Source organism: Piliocolobus tephrosceles, chromosome 11, assembly GCF_002776525.5.
Source record: "Piliocolobus tephrosceles isolate RC106 chromosome 11, ASM277652v3, whole genome shotgun sequence".
Lineage (NCBI taxonomy): Eukaryota > Metazoa > Chordata > Mammalia > Primates > Cercopithecidae > Piliocolobus > Piliocolobus tephrosceles.
Window position 1 is genome coordinate 77,160,485 of NC_045444.1, and position 23,313 is coordinate 77,183,797.

Here is a 23,313-nt window from a genome sequence, read left to right on the forward strand (position 1 = left end):
TAAAATAAAATAAAATAAAATAAAATAAAATAAAATAAAATAAAATAAAATAAAATGTATTCAATTTGAATAGCTCTCTGGGGAAAAATGTGCATGAGTCAATAAATCATTTTAGAAAAAGTAAACATATAGCCTTCAGGGACAGAGGAAGACTGCACAACCCTGTAAGAGTGAGCCCTATCAGAATCAGGGCAGATCCTGTTGTTAGGAATCTTACAGTATGTGGAGAAAACCTATTTTCATAAGGGAATATTTCTGTAATACTCTAGGTGAGAAGGATACTATAAAGTAAACTGAACAAGGATGTTGCTGCCTGGGGAGGTGAGATGTTGCATGTTTGGTGATGCATTTGGATTGTCACTCAAGTGATATTTGGACTTGATAGACACATGTATGAAATTCAAGTACTCTACACATGAATGTCAGCAGTAGAAACGTATGGTTGAGTGAAATGAAATACAGATGTTTCTTACACAGTGTCCAGTGAGATAAGTAAAATGAAAAATGGTTAAAAGCTTCAGGGATTGAGCCTCCTTGTTTTGTGAGGTCTTTGGTATGATAGTAGTTATTTTATCCCCAGGGTCAAACCCAGCATGCTGATCTCAATATGCACTCGAAGCCTGTTTACTGACTGAAATCCAAAGTCCATCTTTATTTCTTCCTTATAATTTTCCTGCCTGTTAACAATCGTAAACAAAAATATTTATAAAATAACATTTATTGAGCACTTTCTGAGTGTCAGGCACCACACTAAGCTCTAATTGAATTGTCATTTGGTCCCCACAACAGCCCTATAGTAATGGGCATAATACTATTACTATCTCCATTTTACACAGAAGATAAAGAGAGCAAGGTGCAGGGGAGGCTGGGGTTATGTAACTTGCCCAAAAACGTGTTGCTAATAAATCTGAGGCAGGGTTTTAACCCCAGGTATCTGATCTGCAGACCCATGTACAGTTAAACATTAGGCTTCCTTAAATTCTGTGTCCATCTTTTGGTTTTGATGTAGTGTTTTGTTTGTAGGGTTAGCAAATATGGCGTCAGTTTATGGGCCAAGTGAAAACATTCAGGACATAATTTATTTTTGCAACCCAGATTACTACCATACCTTCCTGATGTCCTAATGTATGGTCACACGAAGAGAATCTTGATGACAGCTTTAGTTTTCCAGCAAGTATTTATTATGGGAAGTCCCAACATTTCTATAGGATGAAGGGCCCAAAGTTTCTATAGAACATTTCTTTCATTGATGCCCATATTTTACAAAATGGAGTAATTTTCATGATCTCTGAAAACTATTATTATAATCCTTGAAGCACACCAAGGATGAAATAAAGACATTATCCATTCTTGGCCGGGGGCGGTGGCTCACACCTGTAATCCCAGCACGTTGGGAGGCCTAGGCGGGTGGATCACCAGAGATCAGGAGTTCAAGACCAGCCAGGTCAACATGGCGAAACCCCATCTCTACCAAAAATAGAAAAATTTCCCAGACATGGTAGCGGGCATCTGTAATCCCAGCTACTTGGGATGCTAAGACAGGAGAATCTGTTGAACCCGGGAGGTAGAGGTTGCAGTGAGCCAAGATTGCGACACTGCACTCCAGCCTGGGCAACAGATTGAAACTCCATCTCAAAAAAAAAAAAAAAAAAAAAAAAGACATTATCATTGTTTACCTTACAGAGAAGTAACAGAAAATAAGAGAACTTAGTGAGAAAAAAGCAAACCTTATAACTATAAACTTAATGATGGTGACAGTCTTGTTCATTGAAGATGAACATCCTTTCGAAAACAGATTCTTTCACTTGCACATACGATGCATTGAGAAACAGATTCAGAAACTGACTTTGAAGTGTTCAGGGCAAATAAGTCAAATACGAAATGAAGAGGAGGTGGTGGTGGGGGAAAAAGAAAAGGGACAGGTGAAGCATTGCTTATTTCACTTCAGTACTTCATGCATGCAAGTTATACAGAGCTTAAAAGCAGATGGATTTTTCTTACTTAGAAAAGGAAACCTTTTGGTCAACATCAGCAAAACGGTGATGAATAGGTTAAAAGGAGAAAACAAGTGCATGATCTGGGACCATGATTCTGTGGTTGGACCTGACAGATTTAAACCAGTTAAAAGGTCACAGCCAAAACAAGTGCTATTCACTAATGGAAACCCCCCTAAATGTCTAAAATACTGTATACATGCCCTTCAAAATTTGATAAAGATTCACTAACAAAATAGTTTTCCTTAATTGAATTTTCCATGTCTACTACACTTTCTGAATAATAAAACTGTTTGTGTGACAAACCTTTTTTCCACTTGGCAAAAACAGAAGCCTCTTGGTTTCTACCGGAAAAATTACAAATTATTAGCTTTATTTACTTTCCTATTTATCAAAGGCCCTTGCCAACTATCTGAATTGTTCACACACCTGTAAGGATTAGCAATGCACTAGTAAGTGTATCTGCTACTGAGAAGAGACGCATTTTAGATGTTTGTTGAGTGCTTTCACTGTTTTCCTGTGGGTCGTACGGCATCACTAGGAGGCAGAGGGAATTATCTCCATTTCTACAAGCAAAAAACAGAGGCCAAAAGGAAATTCTATTCATTTTGGTGAAAAAATCTCTCAACTTTTCAAAGAAACTTATAAAAATATAATGACAAGTTTTGGTTTTTTTTTTTTTTTTTTTTTTTTTTTAAGACAAGGGGGGAAGCCAGAGTGATGAGTTCCATTTGGATAGCTAAGAAGAGAATGTCTCCTTCAGACATTCATTCAGCAAGTATCTGTTGAACACCTACTACATCCAAGGCTCTGTGTTTGGTTTGTCTATTCCCACTCTTATCTCAGGTAGTCTCCCTTCAAATAATTCAGAAACATAGATGCTATGAATTCACCAGTTCACACATGGGAAAATTGAGGATTTATGAAATGAGGTGGCTTTGTTGGGATCATGTGCCTCGTTAAAGGCCGACCTGGAACTCAAACCAGGTCAAAGCCCCTCCAGAAGGCTTTCAATAGTGAAGGGAGAAGTTTAAACATTTTAATGATCCTTCTTTAATGTTTTGGCTTGCATTAGATTTCTCTTATTCCAGTGGTACTTAGAATGTTTTCATTCTATTATTTCCCACGTCTATCCCTCAAAAAGGATCCCACGGTTGGTTTTCTGTGATCGTTTTTTAACTCAACATGGTCAGTTTTCTAAGCACTTCAAGTCTCCAAGGGTCCTTTGATGGGGCTTACTGGCAATTTCTTTGGGCACCTCACAATTGCATGGTACTTGGTTTACTAATTACCTCCTTTGAGGGAATATCAACGCTCTAGCTAGTCTAAACAGTGCCTTAAGGCTGTTGGGTTTCCCAGGGGCCCCCATTCATTGAGAAAGGCCACAATATGCAAACTCCTGGTTTCCAATATGAGTTGTCACCTCCCACCTAGGATCCAACCACTGCACCTTCCATGGGGCTCTGCATCAGATGCTGGCCACACAGCAGCCTCAACCACTTGAAGAAACAATACTTGATGTCCCTATGGAAACATGACCACAAAACCATTCCTCAGTCTGCACAAACATAGATTTGCTTTGATGCCAGAGCTAGGAAGAAAAGGTCTTTATTCAGCAATATTCAGGTTTCAGCTATGTGTCTGGCTCTGTGATCAGTGTTGGGAAGCATATGAAAGTTCCCAGGGAGGCTAAAGTCTTAAAAATAAGGGACATGGGGCCGGGCGCCGTGGCTCAAGCCTGTAATCCCAGCACTTTGGGAGGCCGAGACGGGCGGATCACGAGGTCAGGAGATTGAGACCATCCTGGCTAAAACGGTGAAACCCCGTCTGTACTAAAAATACAACAAAAAAAACTAGCCTGGCAAGGTGGCAGGCGCCTGTAGTCCCAGCTACTGGGGAGGCTGAGGCAGGAGAATGGCGTAAACCCGGGAGGCGGAGCTTGCAGTGAGCTGAGATCCGGCCACTGCACTCCAGCCTGGGCGACAGAGCAAGACTCCGTCTCAAAAAAAAATAAAAAATAAAAAATAAGGGACATGGGAGGAACTAGCACTGGGGAATAACATTTATAAATGCCTTTTATATGCCCTGTGCTCACACATATCATCTCATTCAGAATCTACTGTAGCCCTGCAAGATAGCTAGTATTCCTATTTTATAGTCAGGGAAACGGGCTGAGGGAAGCCAGACTCTAGCCTATCTGACATCCATGAGTATCTCTAACACAACATTTGGAGCTGGGTGTCATATTAATTCCAATCTGAAGGTCTGAAAAAGATTTTTTGTCTTTCTTTAAAGTGCTTTTTGTTTCATGGCATACATGTATCCAAGGTGGAGAATTTATTGGCCACTTATAACTATATTGCCAAGGAGAAAATGTATGAATTTCAGTTGATACAACTGAAGTACCATATCATTGAGTTTCTAAAATTTATAGCACTACATTGAATTATATTTTATTTTTAAATTTTTGTTTGTTTGTTTTTTGAGACCAAGTCTCCCTTTGTCGTCCAGCCTGGAGTGCAGTGGCGCAGTCTCGGTTCACTGCAGACTTCACCTCCTGGGTTCAAGCAATTCCCCTCCTCAGCATCCTGAAGAGGTGGGGTTACAGGCGGGTGCCACCAGGCCCAGCTAATTTTTTTGTATTTTTAGTAGAGACGAGGTTTCACCATGTTGCCCAGGCTGGTCTTGAACTCCTGAACTCAGGCAATCCACTTGCTTCAGCCTCCCAAAATGCTAGGATTACAGGCATGAGCCATCATGGCCAGTGAATTATATTTTAAATATAAAATTTCAAATGTAGAATATTACATATAGAAAGCAAAAATATAGATTTTATATGCATGCATGCAAGAGTCAGGTTTCAAAATTAATTTAAGACGGGAGTGATGTCATATCTGAGGGACAATGCCTTATCCTTTTCCTCTCTTCTATTTAACTTCTTATCCCATTCTTTTTAAATTTAGAGATATAGTTAACATTTTAGGAAGATACGCATAACAAATTTTAAAGTCAATGTAAATTAAGAAGCAGAATATTAACAATTTAAGAATATAATTTGCTTTTTCAGTTCTTGAATATTTCGGAGTATAATTTTTTTTCAAATGATCATAAATAAACAAGCTGTAGTATATCCATACAATGGAATACTATTCAGTAATAAAAAGAAATGAACACTTGATTCATGCAAAAATGTGGATGAATCTTGAAATCATTATGCATCGTGAAAGAAGAAAAAGAACTGCATGGGGCTGAGTGTGATGGCTCATGCCTGTAAACCCAACACTTTGGGAGTCTGAGGCATGGAGACCATTTGAAGCCAGGAGTTAGAGACCACCCTGGGCAACATAGTGAGACCCCATCTCTACGAAAAATAAAAACAAATAAAAAATTAGCCAGGAATGGTGGTGCTCTCCTGTAGTTCCAGCTCTCAGGAGGCTGAGTGGGAGGAGTGCTTGGACCCAGGAGTTTGAGGCTGCAGTGAGCTCTGATTGCATTACTGCATTCAAGCCTGAGCAACAGAGAAAGATCCTATCTGTTAGAAAAAAAGAAAGGAGTGCATACTGTATGATTCTAATTAGACTGAACTCTAGAAAATACAGCCTAATCTATAGTGAACAATAGCAGATCAATGGCTGCCTGGGGCTGGCAGACAGAGTACGGAGAGGTAGGAGGGAGGGATTAGGAAGGGACATGAGGACACTTTTATGGGTGCTGGATATTTTTATATCTTGATTGTAGTAAAGGTTTCATGGGTGTATACTTATGTCAAAACTTGTCAGATTGTGCACTATAAATATGTATTTATTATATATCATTATACCTCTTTAAGGTTGTTAGAAATTATCATAAACTACATGTTTTTGGAGAAATATAAAGACAAAATTTGGAGAAATTACCTACATGTATGTAGCATTTGGGGCATAGACTCTGGATTAAAAAAAAACAAATCATATCCAAATTCTCTCATTTCCTAGCTATGTGACCTTGGACAACAGTGTGACCTTTCCAAGTCTCAGTTCCCTCATCTGTAAAACGGGGGAAATAACATTACGTACCTGCCAGGATTGTTGTGAGGATATAATGAGGTAATGAAAGTAGCACTGTGTATGTACCAGTGTATCTAGAGTAAATGGTCATCATTGTTCTAAGCTGCATATATGCAAATGGATGAATACATACGGGTATATGTATGCATATATACTTCTTACTAAAACATGTTCTGTGGCACAATCTATATGTGGTATAGGATAGTGATGAAACCAAAAGAAGCAATGAATCAATCTAAGAAAAAGGAAGCTTTTGTTATTACTGTTATTACTTTCCCAAATATGATCTCATTTTTGACAACTTTGTGAGGTGTTATTATTACTCCGTTTCTGCAGTGAGGAACGCTGAAGCCTAGGGAAGGAAAGGTCGCCCAGTTACAAATGGTAGATGTGGAAGCAGAACAATGACGTTCTATCTTCAAGTCTAGAGCTCTTTGGACAAACCATAGAAGGAATTTTCAGGATAATTTCTTGAAAGCAATAATTATTCTGTGACTCAGAATTAAGCATAAAATATTCAGTCCTACAATAGAGCAAATATATTAAGAAAAAGAATCTCTTAGCCCTGCACTGTACTACCGGTTCACTCTGCTCTCTTGCAGGAAGGGCATTCCCATAGCTCTCTGCTGCTCTTGCCCATCTGGGAATACTCACATGAGTAGGACAAGTGGGCCCATCAGTTGTGCTGGTCTAAGCTCCCCATCTCTCATTGCTTTCCTGCCTCTGTGTCTTTGCATACATGGTGTTACCCACTTGTAACACCTGCTCACACCTTTGCTTATGAAGATCCTGCCCATACAACTATAGCCAGTGCTGGCAGACATTACTGGTGCCATTCATTTATTTGTTCCACGAATTTGACTGAACAGCAATTACTGCCAGGCCCTGATCTGACTGTTGTGAATAGTCGCACTGAACAAGCTTTATCTCTCCTATTTTTTCCTTCTTTGCATCTGAACTTGTCTCTTAGTACCTATATTACAGTTGTTCCTTTGATCTTGAGAGTTCCAACAGGGTTATAGTTCAGAGCTTGGGACACAGGAGAAAGCACTTTTTCAAATTTATTGGATTGAAGAGAAGGAAAAGTGCTGCATTTGACAGAATGAAACAGCACTGGATATAAATAATGCTCAGAAACGTATACAAGGATGTTCAAATTTGAAGAAGGTTGAATTGGTTTAAGAGATTCAGGGAAACTTTTGGCTTCACAGGGAGATGTAAGAAGGCAATTAGGTACCACTAGGGCCAAATTTGTGTTTTGTTGTCATGTGGAAGAAAGATCAAATAGGTTAAAGATGAAATTTAGAGAGTGTTCCAAATTGGAGTTTCAGCAAAAGGAGCAGGGAAATAGGATAGAGAAAAAATAATTACGGAAACCAGTATAAAGAAAATCTGTGAAAATTCCTTATTTTTTAAAAGTACACTTTTTGTACAGGGAGTACCCCCAAGAGCAGCAGAGAACATTATAGAAATGTTACAGGAATAGAGAATGTGATTTATATAAAGAACATGCTTTCATACGTATCATTTTTGATAAGCCTCTCCCTTCTGCTCAACCACCACAGACAGGAGGTTCCCCTAGAGTTTATGGCTGATCAGATCTGATGTTTAAAATACACTGTTTCTGAAGAAAACTGTGGTCTGATCTAAGATGTGATATACAGGAAACTGCTGTTATAATTTAATCTGGGCCATAATTGTTTTACAACTTAGGTAGCTTTTTAGACTTAGTGTATCTAACTGAATTGTGAGAGAGACAAGAATAACTTCCAGTGAACGTAACGAAAAGCTCAACCCTTCAGTGTTATAGTATTCAATACTAAACTGCTAAAATAATTTTAAAGTTGGCCAAGGAATAAAATGTATAGCCTGAAGTCTTACCGAAATCATGGTAATGCGGCCATAAATGAATAGAATGTCCTTAAAAATAAATGTTGCTGGTTATTTGTTGCATACATATTATTATTTAGGTCCCTTGCATATCTAAAATGTTATTTTCCATATGCATATGGTATATAATAAAGGGATACTGTGGTCCATTTTGTGTGAAAAGTGGTGAAAGCAAAAGAAGAAATGATATATTAAAAAATAAGCATTTCAGTATCGTTTTTCTTACTGTTCTATTCTCACCTCCTCCGTTAAGTTTAACAGGAAGTCACAACTCTCAGTTGCATAACTTGTGTTTTCCATTCTCTGCATATTTTTCAGCTGAGCACTTATTAGAAATATGAAGTCACTTCAAGTGACAACACCATCATGACACATCCTATCAAAAGTGATGTCACTTTTGACTATAATCAAAGCACTGGGGCTCTCCTACCAAGTCATTTCACTTGCCATAGGACCACTGCTCTAGATCATGCTTCTTTACGGGCTACAGAGCTGGGGGTTGCCTTTGGGGTGGAGAGACAACAATTATGAATGTTGAAGAGGATGGAGTTCTGCTTTCAATTCAGCTCAGCAGCCGCATAATGTATTGTTGAAGCAGTGGGAAGGTATGTTCCTACCCTCGCAGGCAAAATTTCACAGACTTTCATGTATTGTCATTATTACTGTTGTTATTTTTTTGTTTCCAGAACTGATGTACTGAATTGCACATTAGTTTACGTGATTAAAAAGGTAAATTTGTATTTTCCCTCTATATTTGGTATGTTGATTTTTTTACGAGTATGAAAATGTATTACTTTTATTAACAGAAAAAAGTATCTGTTTTTCAATTCTCCCAACACTTATGGAGTGTCTGCGATATGCCACACACTGTGCTGAGTATTGGGAATCCAAAGCTGAAAGAGATAATTCCACCTCCAGGTCATTTCATCAAAAACCCATTCACCAAGAACCCGTTTGTCAAGGTGATTCCTGGTCCTTTGTTCTCAAAAACTCACAAGCTAAAAGAAAACATAAACATGTAAGCAGCCATGAAATGTCTGCTTCATTGGTGATGAACAAAGCTATTGTTCAAGGCTCAGAGAGGAAAATAATTCTTTGGAGGTTAGGAATGGATCCAGTGAAATAAAGCAACCTTGATGTCTCACACTAGGAGACATAGCTTCATAAGAGGGTTATGGGTTGGATTCCATCATCCACTTGTCCCTCTGCCTGGTTCATTTGTGCAAGACATAACCTGTCAACCACACTTCGATGCCTTGGAGAACTCTACTGTTTTGAAAACATCTGCTTTGGTCTTGATGCTATCTTATCAGATTCTGCAAAAGCTGACGAGCCATTTCCATTGTGTCTCATCAGGTCCTTAGTTACCTGTGACAGTTGGACAGAATGCTCCTCCCACAAGCAAAATCACAATAGCTTGTTTCCAACGAGAATCTTAAGTTACATTAAGTATCTGGGTGATTCAGGTGGTACCTGACCTCAGTCCTCAGAAATATTGACTTTCTCTCAATGCATAGACAGTGAAGAATAAACTGTGTATTTTCTTGTGTATGTCATGCCAGGATTATATTCATCAATAAGCTTCAATTTGGTGGGTAGAGAAGAGTCCAAAAATGTACTCTTATTCTAAACACCAGGTCCTCTTTCTGACTATTCAAGTAGGGCTACTCACAGAAGGCCAGATAAGACTGTATCTATTCTATATTACTGCTTACTTCCTGCAGGAGTAAGGTATTAGTCATATGGTACGTTTGGTTGAAATGGACATTATGATCACAGAAAAAACTTAGAATGTGTTGGATTGTCAGAAAAACTTCATTTGCTTGAATTGTGCTCTGCTCATGACATGGAATGCTTTGGTAAAGGCCATGATGGACAGAGTCAATGGTACTCTTCCATTCCCATTGTGAAGCTAAGATCACATACGTACCTTTTGTTCACTGATGCTGACAAGAGGGAACTGGTTTGATAATACAGTGCTTTTATACTTATGATATACAATAAATTAAAAGGAATAACCTTGTAGATTTAGAATTTTTTTAAAGCATATTGCATGAAATTTAGACAAAGGTGGCATGCTTTGGGAACAGTCCATTACACTTAACTTTCTTGGGTAAAGCAGGACACCACTGAAGGCTGCTTGAAGACTCAGCTCCAGTATAATTACTTGCAAATACTTATTTAATTACTGTCCTCTTTGGTACATTGCATACATCAGGGGCAGGAGACACCTCTGTCTTATTGCCTCTGTTGTATCCCAACATCAGAAGTGTTCCTGGCAGAGAAACTCCCCAACATATACTTGTTGAATGAATAAATGACTGAAAGTAAATTTACTCAAATGTCTCAGAAATGACAAGATGCTTGAGGTGGGCAGTAAATAAATCTTTGGGAATCCATCACTTCCACTAAGAAAGCAACTCAAATATCCCTCCTGTTGGAGTGGCAAAGAATAATGAAATATATGTGAGATCTCCATGTGATTCTTTTTGCATTACTTTGAGCAGTCTCAATCTTGGTTACATCTTACAATCACCTGGGGAGCTTTACAAAATCCAATAGGAACAGAATCTCTGGAGTGGGGCTGAGCATGGCTAATTTTCAAATGTGTCATTAGGGATTCTAATAAAGCAGGCAATGCTGAGAACACTGAGTGTGGGGCATTCTTTCCCAAACTTGTCTGATTATTAGAATTACCTGAGCTGCTCAGTCCCACAACAAATCAAAAATGGTATCAAGGGATTTTCATCTTTGCCAGTTTGGAAGATAAAAAGTAGTCTCTTATTTTAGCAGAGAAGCACAAGTTTCTAATAGCTTAAGGCTGTTCTGACTTCAAATTTCAAAGACTTGCCATTGCATCTAATTTAGTGCCAACACAAATGTAATTTATTGCAGGATTATCTTCCAAGATATCCTCGGGCATTTCTTCTTGTCCTAAAATAATACTTCTACAACTCTCATTAGACTCTATCTTTATTACTGTAAGTCAATTCTCATCTATCTAAAGTAATTGCAGCGTGTGATTAAGTGTCAGGATGAGTTGTTCGGACACTAAGTGCTGTGGGAGTGCAGAGGAGAGAAAACTCGATGTGGATTTTAATGACACGTAGAGCAGGACGTGGGCTGCAACTTGAAGGATGGTTGGGGGAGTAGGAAACTGCACCCTGGGCAGAGGGCATTGCAAGCAATGAGAAGAGTCGATTCTAAGAATACAAAATACCCAGACCCTAAATCCACCATTGCTTATTTTTCTTCCGATGACTGGATGCATCCCTCCTTTGTGAACTCCCTGGATCCTATCTTTCCGAGCCACATTCCCAAATTCCACCTTTGACCTATTCAATCAGAATTGGAAATGGGAGCTGGAAATCTACACTTTTAACAAGTTCCCCAAGTGAGTTCTGTAATGAAACACAAACTGAGAAGGATGTATCTATCTACACCATTCAACAGGAAGATAGATGGGACAGAGTGTCCTCCAAAGAGAACCAAATGCAACAAACCAGCATTTCTATCAAAATAAATCAGACCTGGCATTTTTCATCTATCAAACTGGCAAAGATTAAAACACTTTATACCACTCATGTTGATGATAGAATGAGATTTTATGCACTGCTGGTGGGAATGTGAATTGGCACGTTACTAAAGGACAATTTGGCAATTCTTACAAAAAGCCTTAACATTTTTCACACCCTTTGACATAGTAATTCCACTTTCAGAAATTTATCCTAAGGCTGTGGTCTCAACCTTGGCAGTTTATTAGAACATTTGTGAAGCTTTATGAACTGCAGATCTCTGGGCCCCATTCCTTTGAGATTCTGGGAGTGAATTCTGGGAATCTGTTGAACCTATTTGTTTGTTTGTTTTTTAATACTAATATAATTGGGGCCTATTTTTTAAAAGTTCAAGTAATAGAAAAATCAAAAATTGATGAGATCTTCATCTTTCACTTCCTCCCTTGATTCCCTGCAGGTAATCATACTAGACATTGTTTTGTATTTTTTCATTCAATAACATAATATGGTCATTATCCCATTTCAGCATATTCAGATAAAATTTTTTTAATAGCGCTATAAGTTGCATGGAGATACTTCAATTTATTTAATCAATGTGGACATTTAAGGATAGACTTTTTAAGATCATTTTTGCATTTTTATTATGAACAATAATACGATGATCATTCTTGAATGTATATCCTTTTCTTTATCTATGTGAGAATTTCTGTAGGATAATTATCTAGAAATGGAATTGCTTTGTCACATTAAACTTGGATTATTATGATCATTTTATGAGTTGGGGTCTCACTCTGTAGACCAGGCTAGAGTGCAGTGGCTTGATCATAGCTCACTGCAACCTCAAATTCTTGGACTCAGGTGATGCTCCCACCTCAGTTTCTCACGGAGCTGGAACTAAATGTGCATGCCACCATGCCTGGCTAAGTTTTTCTATTTTTTTTTTTTTTTTTTTTGTAAATATGAGGTCTCACTATGTTGCCCAGGCTGGCCTTGAACTCCTGGCCTCAAGTAATCCTCCCACGCTGGCCTCCCAAAGTGCTGGGATGACAGGTTTGAGCCACGATGCCCAGACAAACACAACTGGTTTTGACGCACAGAATTAAGACCTATGGTTCTGACAAAATAATCACAAATATGAATGAAATTTTAACAATAGGTATGTGTACTTCACCTGTGTAAACTGGTGAAAAACTGAATAACTAATAAACATCCAATTAATAGGTGAATTAAAATATACTAAAAAGGGTATTTAATGGCATGGAAAGATGTTGACTAAGTGAATGTATAGAGCTTAGGAAAGAGGTTCTAAAACAGTATTAATTTTAAAATAAGTTAATATTGGCAGGAAATACACTATAATGTTCACAGTGGTTTTCAGGTAAACATAGAATTCCAGATTCTTTTTGCACATCTATATTTTCTAAATTTTGTTGGGTGTGTATCACATTGGTAATAAAAAAGTTATTTAATAATCAGTAAATATGATACTAAGCTGCATTATCAAAAAGATATGACCCATAAGAACTCAGAGATGAGCCTCCTGCAGAGCTCAGCATTCATGTGGTTTGAGGCGTAATAGTTTATTAGAGTTGGCCACCTTTGAGAGAAGACTTGAAACCAAAGTTATTCACCTGCTTATCAAAAGGCCTTACATAGAACATTCTACCAGGCACATGTTCTTTCATTCATCAACAAACTTGGAGATCAGAATCTATATTTATCTAGCTTTTTAGTAGAGTTAAAACGTTATAGACTTGGGAAAATAATAGTCCCCAAAATACAGTTTCTGTCTTCTAATGTATAAATAAGTATTTTTTAAAAGATGAGATAATATTTCCATTCATTGATAAATTCTTTCGCTCACTAAGTGAACAATGGGAAAATGTGTTTAATTTACAGCACAAGTGACAAAAGGAGGAAGTTCCTGATCATATCGGTAAGGGTTTGGAAAGGCTACCGAGTCTGCTCATGCAATATTGTTCCCTAGAGATTTTAATAATAGGAAATAGATTGAGGTGGTTCTGCTGTGGTTTAAAACCCGAAGGATGGGACACCCTGGGGGTTGTTCTTTGCCCTTTGAATTCTTGCTGGTCAATAAGAATATAGGAGAGGAGAATGAGTTGTTTCAAATACCAATTATGGCATTTTAAATAATTTAAAATACATGTGAGGCTTTTAATTTCATTGTGCTTATAAAGATAGAATGGAGTAAAAATGGAAAAGGAATGCCTATTTCCAGAGGGTAAGTTAAATTATGGTACATCCATAAGATGTGAAAGACTTATCTAAGAGCACTGTAAAGCACTGCTAAGAGAAACTGAAGACCTGGACAAATAAAGAGATGTTTTGTGTTTGTGAATTGGAAGAGTCAAATTATTAAGATGTCATTTTTTCCCAAAATGATCTATAGATTCAGTGTAATCCCAATGAAAATCCCAGCAGGTTTATTTGTTGAAATTGTCAAGCTAGTACTAATATTTATATGAAAATTCCAAGGATCAAGAAAAATCGAGGCAATTTTGAAGGAGAACAATGTTTCTAGACTTTTACTGTCATGTGTCAAGACTACAAATCTATGGTAGTAATCTATAATGTGCTATAGGTGCAGGGAGAAAAATAGACTAACATACTAGAGACTCACATAAATAAAAGTCCCCAGATTCATGTCAAAAACACCACTGCAGTACAATGAGGAAGGGAAATGGTCAAAAAGTCTAGGCAACATAGGGAGACCCTGCCTTGTTATAGTGGCATGCGCCTGTGGTCCCAGCTATAAGAAGGCTGAGGTGGGAGGATGACTTGAGCCTGGGAAGTTGAGACTGCAGTGAGTGGTGATTGAGCCACTGCACTCCAGCCTGGGTGACAGAGCAAGACCTTGTCTCAATCAATCAATCAACAGGCAAAAGAATTCAAGAGGTACTTAAAAAAAAGAGGATATTAGTGCTTGCTTCTGCAGCACATATACGAAAATTGGAACGATACAGAGTAGATTAGTATGGCCCCTGATCAAGAATGACACACAGATTTGTAAAGCATTCCATATTTTTTGTTTGTAGCTCAGAGGAGAAGTGCTTGAGGGGATGGAAATACCTTATTCTCCATGATGTGCTTATTTCACACTGCATGCCTGTATCAAAACATCTCATGTACCCTACAAATAGATACACCAACTATGTACCTACAAAAATTTTAAAAAATAAAGAGGATATCAAAATGGCCATAAAGCATAAGATTCTCAACATTATTAATCATCAGGATAATTGAAATTAAAATTACAATGATTTGCTACTAGACACACCCTGAATTCATAAAAATGAAAAAAAAAAAAAAAAAAGACTGGCAATAACATGTGTTGACTAGGAAGCAGAGCAACTGAACTCTCACACACTTCTGTGACGGTGTTAATTACCACAACCACCATGGAAAGTTGCGAGGCAGCATCTCCTAAATCCACACATCTTAATGCCCTATTACCCAACCATTCTACTTCTGGGAATATGCTCAAAAGAAATGAGTGCTTATACCAACTACTAAAAGATACAAACAAAAATGTTTCCAAGTTTCATTCATAATAAGCAAAAACTGGAAATAGTCTAAGTATCCACCCACACGAGAATGAATAAATAAATTGTACTACAGTTATACAATGGCATACTAGCTGTAATTAAAAACAAAACAAAGAAAAATACAGATAAATTTCATAACATAGAGTGAAAAAAGTCTAACTCCAGAAAATTATTCTGTGAAATTTCACTCATATGAAGTTCAAGACAGCCAAAACAAATCTACAGTGATATAAGAATAGTGGTTATCTTTGTGACTGATGTTGACTAGGAAAAGCATGGGAGAGACTTCTACAACTGGAACTGGTGGTAGTTATATGGATGTATATAAAAAAACTCATTGAGCTATACAATTAAACTTTGTGTATTTTATCATATGCTTATTTTCATCAATAAAAGCATCTTTAAAAAGTGATGCACAAAAAGTGATGCACTTTAGTGCCTTGTATTAAAATATGACATAATATCTGACCTTAGTCTATACCTCTTTCAGTTTGACTGTATAACCTTCTCATGAAACAGAGTGGGCAGTGAAAAGAAATAGCTCTCCTATGCAATTTCTAAGTGAATCTCAACCACTTTGTCATTGTACTGCATTTTGTTTGAGGAACTTCAAGATCTTCTGTATTCCTAGAGTCCAGAGTGTCAGAGCTCCTGACTTAGCTCGGGGGGAGTTGGGGTGGTTCAGAAAGACCACCTGGAGAGGTGAAGGCTAGTTGGGGTGGTTCAGAAAGACCACCTGGAGAGGTGAAGGCTAGTTCTAGGTGTGTCTTGGACTCCCTTTCACTTCAGTCCTTACTCCTCTCCAGAGTGGGTACCTTTCTCTCAGCTTCCAGAGGTTTAGTGTCTCCTTCCTTCTGCTGAAAGGTTTTCTCCACCCTTCCTGCTTCTGGCTTGACCTTCTCTCACATGTAGCATATCCTCGAAATACAGATATTTCTCCACTCACGAGGGGGCTACATCCCAAGAAACCCATCATCAGTTGAAAATATTCTAAATTGAAAGTGTGTTTAACACACCTAACTTATTGAACATCATACCTTAAACATGCTCAAAACACATTAGCCTAGCATTGGGCAAAATTGTCTAACACAAAGCCTATTACATAATAAAGTGTTGAATATCTCACATACTGTATTGAATACAGTACACTGTAGAGTATTGGTTGTTCAGCTTCATGATTGCTTAGCTAGCTGGGAGCAGGGGCTCGCTGCCACTGACCAGCATCGCGAGAATATTGTACTGCGTATTATCGCTAGCCCCGGAAATGATCAAAATTCAAAATTTGAAGTATGGTTCCTACTGGGTGTGTATTGCTTTTGCACCATCATAAAGTTGAAAAATCATAAGCCAAACTATCCTAAGTTAGAGACCATCTATATACTTCTTTGCAAAAACAATTCCTTCCATCCTTAGAAACTGCTGATTTCAGCAAGGAAAATCTTAAAATCTAAATTGTCCTTATGAACTCTATCTAAACTGAATTTGCAATAATGACATGACATTTGATCCATTTAGTTAGGAATATGCATTGCAATAAGGCAATATTCATATTTTCAATGTTAGCTCAACTTCTCATTTATTACAAAAGACTCTGAGGCCAGGCGCGCTGGCTCACACGTGTAATCCCAGCACCTTGGGATGCTGAGGCTGGCCGATTGCAAGGTCAACAGATGGAGACCATCCTGGCCAACATGGTGAAACCCCGTCTCTACTAAAAACACAAAAATTAGCTGGGTGTGGTGGTGCGTGCCTGTAGTCCCAGCTACTCAGGAGGCTGAGGCAGGAGAAACACTTGAACCCAGGAGGAGGAGGTTGCAGTGAGCCGAGATAGTGCCACTGCACTCCAGCCTGGCGACAGAGCGAGACTCCATCTCAAAAAACAAACAAACAAAAAAGAAGACACTGAGCCCCCTTGGTATATGCTGGGCTCTGTGTTAAGCACTGGAAAGGAAAGATTAATGCACTCAAAGAGCTCACAATCTTATGCAGGAGGCAGGCAAATATGTAGACACATTAGTTCCAGTTATTTCGTATTATAATAACCTCCTACTATACATCACATAGAGTTTATCAAACTCATCTTGTTATCCCATCTCCCTCCATAAACCTAATCTTCACTGTGCATCAACATCTGTGTCTATCTATGTCAATAACCCAGGCTGAAACCCTCAGCCATCTCTTATTTTTCACTTTCTCACATTTACTCATTACATGTCAATTCTTTCACCAAATTCTCTCACAATTCCAGCACATATTCTTCATTCCTGTGCCACTTCCTAGATCAGAATCCTAATTTCCTTTTTCTTGCACTATGACCATAATGTTCAAACAGCTCTCCACGCCTCTAGTTTCACCACTGCTATTATCTACTCCACACTGTTGCCAGAGAAGTCTCTGTCTCTCTAGTTCTATATCTCCACCTCTAGGAAGACTTTTTATTTGTTAGGAATAGAAATATAAGAATCCAGGGGAAAAGATTTGGTGAGTTGATGATTTGCTCAGCTACAGAGAGCCAATGAAATATTAATTATTTCTAACATAAATCTTGACAGATATAAATTATGGAAACCTGGGAAACTGTGAAAGGCAGCTGTTTTTTTAAAAGTTTGATATGGCACAGGTTATCTTCCCATTCCCACATCTTTCTACTGAGGCAGAGGTCAGAGATTAAATGATAGAAAACAGGCAGGTTATTGATGTCACAGGCATTTACGAGGTTCTCATTTTTTAGGCACCAACACAGCTCTTGGCTACCTGCATAACTTCACGCCTCATTGTGCACTTAGGAGCCCACTGGAGGTGAGATCACTATATTCTTGACAAAAGTAGACAATCAGCATATGGTAATAGACAACTGGAAATCGACTATCTACTGAGCCATTGGCTCTGGATCCTCATTATTTATTATTCTTCTTATTATTATTGAGACAGGGCCTTGATCTGTCACCTAGGCTGGAGTACAGTGGTGCAATCATAACTTGCTGTAACCTCAAATTCCAGGGTTCAAGTTATCCTACCACCTCAGCCACCCAACTAGCTAGTACTACAGGTGTATGCTTGCTACCATGCTCAACTAATTTTTTGTGGAGATAGGGTCTCACTATGTTGCCCAGTCTGGTCTTGTACTCCTGGCCTCAAGCGATCCTCCCACCTCAGCCTCCCAAAGTGCTGAGATTACAGACATGAGTTACCATGTCGGGCCTGGATCCTCATTATCAAAAGGGAGTGTGGGGAGAGTTAGGTTTAAGTTGAGCAGATCTTTTGTTCCCAGGTCATCTCTAGGAAAGGCAATAATGAAAGGTCAGAGAGTGCCTGGTGACTTGAGGAAAAAACCAACTTCTTCCCTAAGTCATGAACTTCTTGTCGGTAAATTAAAGTGGATACATTTGAAGTTATTCGTTTGGACCTATGAAAGGCAGCTGTTCAATGCCTACAAATTAAATTTAGAGATCTACTAAGTTTAGATATCTACTTGACATTACTCCCTTCAGTCACAGTTTTAAAGCTGAACATAAATTAATTTTGAACTGATTTGGATTATATCGACGAACTTGTTTTCAAGCAGATCTATTTATTTTTGCTTCCATTTTTACGCTTTAGCTTATTAAACCTACTTTAACAAAATTTATATTAAAATATGTCAGAGGCTTATTTAAGGTAAAAAGTCTTCTGAGATGTCTTGGTTTTTTTCTTTTTTTTTTTTTTTCTTGAGACGGAGTCTCGCTCTGTTGCCCAGGCTGGAGTGCAGTGGCCGGATCTCAGCTCACTGCAAGCTCCGCCTCCTGGGTTTACGCCATTCTCCTGCCTCAGCCTCCCGACTCCCGAGTAGCTGGGACTACGGGCGCCCGCCCCCTCGCCCGGCTAGTGGCTTTTGCTGCCGTTGCTTTTTGTATTTTTTTTGTAGAGATGGGGTTTCACCGTGTTAGCCAGGATGGTCTCGATCTCCTGACCTCGTGATCCACCCGTCTCGGCCTCCCAAAGTGCTGAGATTACAGGCTTGAGCCACTGCGCCTGGCCGCTGTCTTGGTTTTGATTAAGTATCTCTTTGGAAAGTTTCCAAATCACAATGGTTTTAGAACCATGTAGATGGCTTTCTTACAGGTCTTCATCTCCATGAAATGGAGACAAACTATTTTCTAAAAACTGTTAGTTAAAAGACACAATTATCCTACTTTTTAGGTGATTATCTGCTCAAATTTTGCTTAACAACCACCATGATGCTCCTAACCAATGAAGCAATAGATAGTAAAAATCAACAGATGACTTTGAACACCTTCATGTCATCTTTCTCTACCAGCATCTGTATCTCCCCACCCACTTCCTCAGTGGTATGGTTAGTTGTCACACTAGAGGCTGTAGAAATCTCATTTTTTTCCCCTGGACTGCCGTCTGGGTTGGCAGCTTCTCTGCAAGCTTCTGTTACAGCTGTCAGGCCAGCAGATTCACATGCTGGGGTTTCCATGCCAGCTCCTGGACAGACTGGGTGGGCTTCTTCTGTAAGTACCCAGGATGACATAGGTCTTGGACTTGACTTTCCATCACATGAAATAGTTTCCCCTCACCTTGGTATATTACAGCTAATCTTGTCTGTTTGTTTGACATTCTGGCTCTGTCATCCAGGCTGGAGTACAGTGGCATGATCACAGGTCACTGCAGCCTCTGTCTTCTGGGCTCAAGTAAGCCTCCACCTCACCCTCCTACGTAGCTGATTCTACAGGCACACACCACCATGCCCGGCTAATTTTTTAATTTTTTGTAGAGATGGGGGTCTCCTTATGTTGATCAGGCTGGAGGCTAACTTTTATGTTAGGTAAGTAAAATTCATCCAGTCTCTGGATGATTTGATGAGAGGGAGAACAGAGGTTGGAATGAGGAAAAAAAAACCTATCGGTGTCAGAATTCTCCAATATTCTTTTGCCTACAGCAGACAAGGGGTGGGTCTTCCTACAGAGAAAATCAGCTCTGGATATATTTTCAATAAAAATATATTGAAACATTTGATGGTTCCCTATGAAGTCCAAACTGCTTAGCATGGGATTCAAGGTCTTCAATCACCTTTTAATGTTTCAAGTGCCTCACTTGTCTGTGAGATAGGAAATCTCACGTTGTCGTGTTCTTGCTCTTGCTGTACCAGATACTCTTTTTCCTCTACTCCTCTTCAGAGAGTCCTGAACTATGCGTTTATAACCAACCCACATGCTTCTAACTCTGTGAATTATCATTGGCACATGCCTCTACCACGGTGCTTACCACACTACATCATAAATATTCATTTGCACTTTGTCTCCATTCTAGGTAGCAAACTCTTCCAACATAAGAATTTTATCTAAGCTCTCTTCACTTTATGCCTTTGTCAGTCAATACTATCCTGATGTTAACATCCATATGATGTAATCAATATTCAGTCAACAAATATCTGTGGAGTAGATAGCCATTGTACCCCAAAGTAAATTATATGAGCTCTACTTTTAAGAAATCCAAGCTGTCGCTGGAATAAAAATGATGTTTCATCATCCACAAAGTAATTATTGCATAAAGAAGCCCCATACTCTGGCATAAGCTTTACAGAAAATAAAAAAATCAGGGAAAGGATGAATCGTCATGGACTTGAGTATTAAATTGTTAAAGAAGATTTAATCAAGAGGAAGATCAATCTAGGATAAAATAAAGGCTTGGAGGGATATGCATAAAATGACTCATGAATGAAATTTCAGGTGGTTGGGGTCTTCCATTGATCATACTGGATTTCAGTTTAGTGTGATATGCACAAATTGTGATGCACACCATCCACCTTCTGTTCATGATCCCATATTATGCATCAAACAAAGTCTTGACAATTAATTCACATTTCATCTTCAACAGCACAACACAGAGTTCTCTAAGCGTTTGAAATATGAGTGTTGTGATATTGACATCATGGTATTTATTATCTTAAAGGGAGACAGATTTTGAGGGTGTGCATTGGGGAGTTGGGGAAATAACTGTGGAGTGATTGATGAATCGACTGCTACCCATGTGTGGCAAAATGGCATGAATATTGATCCCTCAACTGAGAACTCCTTGAGAGTTAACACAAAGTGGCTACATATTTTTCTCAGGTCTCAGGTTGAGGTCATCTCTTTTAGTCTCTTTGTATGTGGTGTATAGAGGGGAAGGAAGAGGAGGGAACTGAGAAAGCAACACGAGTAAGAGGAGAGGATCTGACAGACTCAGAGCAGCTCTGCATTTCAAGCCACTTTTCTTTCCTCTTTGGCATTGCAAAATGTGTTTCTAATGCTTTACCTTGTCATATTAAAAATCTCACTTTGTGGGATATTCAGAACCAAAAAGACAATTTTTACAGACTGAACAAGAAGGAATTCACGTATGGCTTGATTTTTGAGGTGCTTTCAGCTCTAACACGTTTTCGTTCAGCCATATCCAAATGACCTCTAAGAAATAGGCCATGGTGGTTCAGAGAGTAGAATGTGTGAGGTGCAGGTGACACTTGCCCATGCCCCCTTAAAACTCTCACTAATAGTCATCACCCTGACTTGTGAAAAATATTCCATAGGCAGTGAGATTACTAACCACAGAGTTAACACCAAAACCCTAGGCAGAGCTCTCTAACTGACAGAGATTTTTTATTTTTCTAATGTCAGACAAGATGGCTAATGCCTGTTTCCCTCTACTTTCCTAACACTACCTTTTGAGGAATAGCCAAAGAAGTTCCCATAATTTAAAAAGCAGAATATAGGAAGCATGAACTTTTTACAGTAGCTCCTAACTGAAAGGCTGAGAAGCAATTAAATGTGAACTTTTTCGACTGTGAGCTTCATGACTTCCTCCATGTCTTCCTAATGCTTAAAATGTGATAACATAGTGAGCGCTCTTTAAATATTTGTTGACTAAATAAAATTTGCTGCATGATATTTACAAAAGGCATACCCAGTAAAGCATGACACAGAAAGTATAAAAATGAAGAGATGAATTCATTTACCAGTTAATAAATGATAATAAAAATAAAAGCATGCAATGAAATTTTAAAATAAAAAACAGTAAATGGATCAAAGGAGGACACTTTAGATGGACTTTTAAAAATATCAATACACAGGCATGGTGGTGCATGCCAGAAGTCCCGGCTACTTGGGAGGCTGAGGTGGGAGGATCACTTGAGCCCAGGAGTTCAAGTCCAGCCTGGGCAACACAGCAAGACCCCATCTCTGAAAAAAGAACAGAAAAGAAAAGATCTCTTTTAAAAAGTTTCAATTAAAAAAAAAAGTTTCAATTCACCAATAAGATGTTAACTTCTACTTTTGCCCCGTACAACATTGTGTCAAAATACATACAGCAAAAACTTTGAGAAGATTCGGAGAGGTGATAAATCCATGGTAATAAAAAAAGACTTTAACGTGTCACTTTCCAAAAAAAAGTCAATGGAATTTTCTAACACATCTCCTTGCTTCTTTCTTGACTCAAAACAGTTCATTCAACTGCCAAAATGAGCTTTTTAAAACAAAAATCAGTTCATATTACTCCCTTGCTCAAACTCCTCAGTGGCTTCCCACCACACAGTCTCAAATTTCTTATTAAGGTCCACAAGTTTCTTTATGAGACAGCCCCAACTCATCTCTTTGACCTCATCATCCTTTTATTACTTCATGTTTTGGGTGCATTCTTACAAAAAAAAATAATTTGTCTTATAACTGAGGAGTTTTGTCAATTTAATATATATTATTTGGGTTTTTTTTTTGACATTTTGTGCTTTTAGTTTCTTATGTAGTCTATTTCCATTTGTTTTAGTGGTCTTTTTGAAATTTTGCCAAGTATGCTTAGCTTCTGTGCTAATTAATTTCCTTTAGGAATTCTTTCCCTGAAGGTATCCTTGTGGTGAACTTTCAATTTTGTATTATAACTTAGCTGGGAATAGAATTTTGATAGATAGTGTATTGTAGTTCTGTGAAGAAATTATTCTACTCCCTTCTCACTTGTTACTGTTTTGGCTTTCAGTCTATCTCCCCTCCTTTTTAAAAAACAGATAATATATTTGTTATCCTCTGTTACTTTTAGAATATTTTCTTACTAGTGTCCTGCAGTTTGTTTGCTTTTTAAATTTATCATGCTGGGGACCCGTATTTCTAAAATCTAAGAATGCATGGAAGCTATCATGTCAGCTCCTACTAAAATTTTGTTTTACAGGTTTTTCTTAATTTTTGTTTCTATGATTTCTTTTAATTTGTGGTAAGCTTATCTATGCATTTAAAAGCCTGTTATAATTTATATAGCATTTCTATGTGCTTATAGTGGAATGGTTTTTTAATTT

General features: G+C 38.3%; 1 protein-coding gene and 1 non-coding gene across 3 annotated transcripts in view; one reads left to right on the top strand and one right to left on the bottom strand.

The window, feature by feature from the left end:
* STAT4 (signal transducer and activator of transcription 4) overlaps positions 1–23,313 on the bottom strand; it is a 147,490-nt gene that overhangs the window by 78,886 nt on the left and 45,291 nt on the right. The window lies entirely within an intron of this gene.
* On the top strand, positions 14,386–14,492 carry LOC111549305. The gene has a single exon (XR_002733682.1). It is a non-coding gene; the product is annotated as a U6 spliceosomal RNA (small nuclear RNA).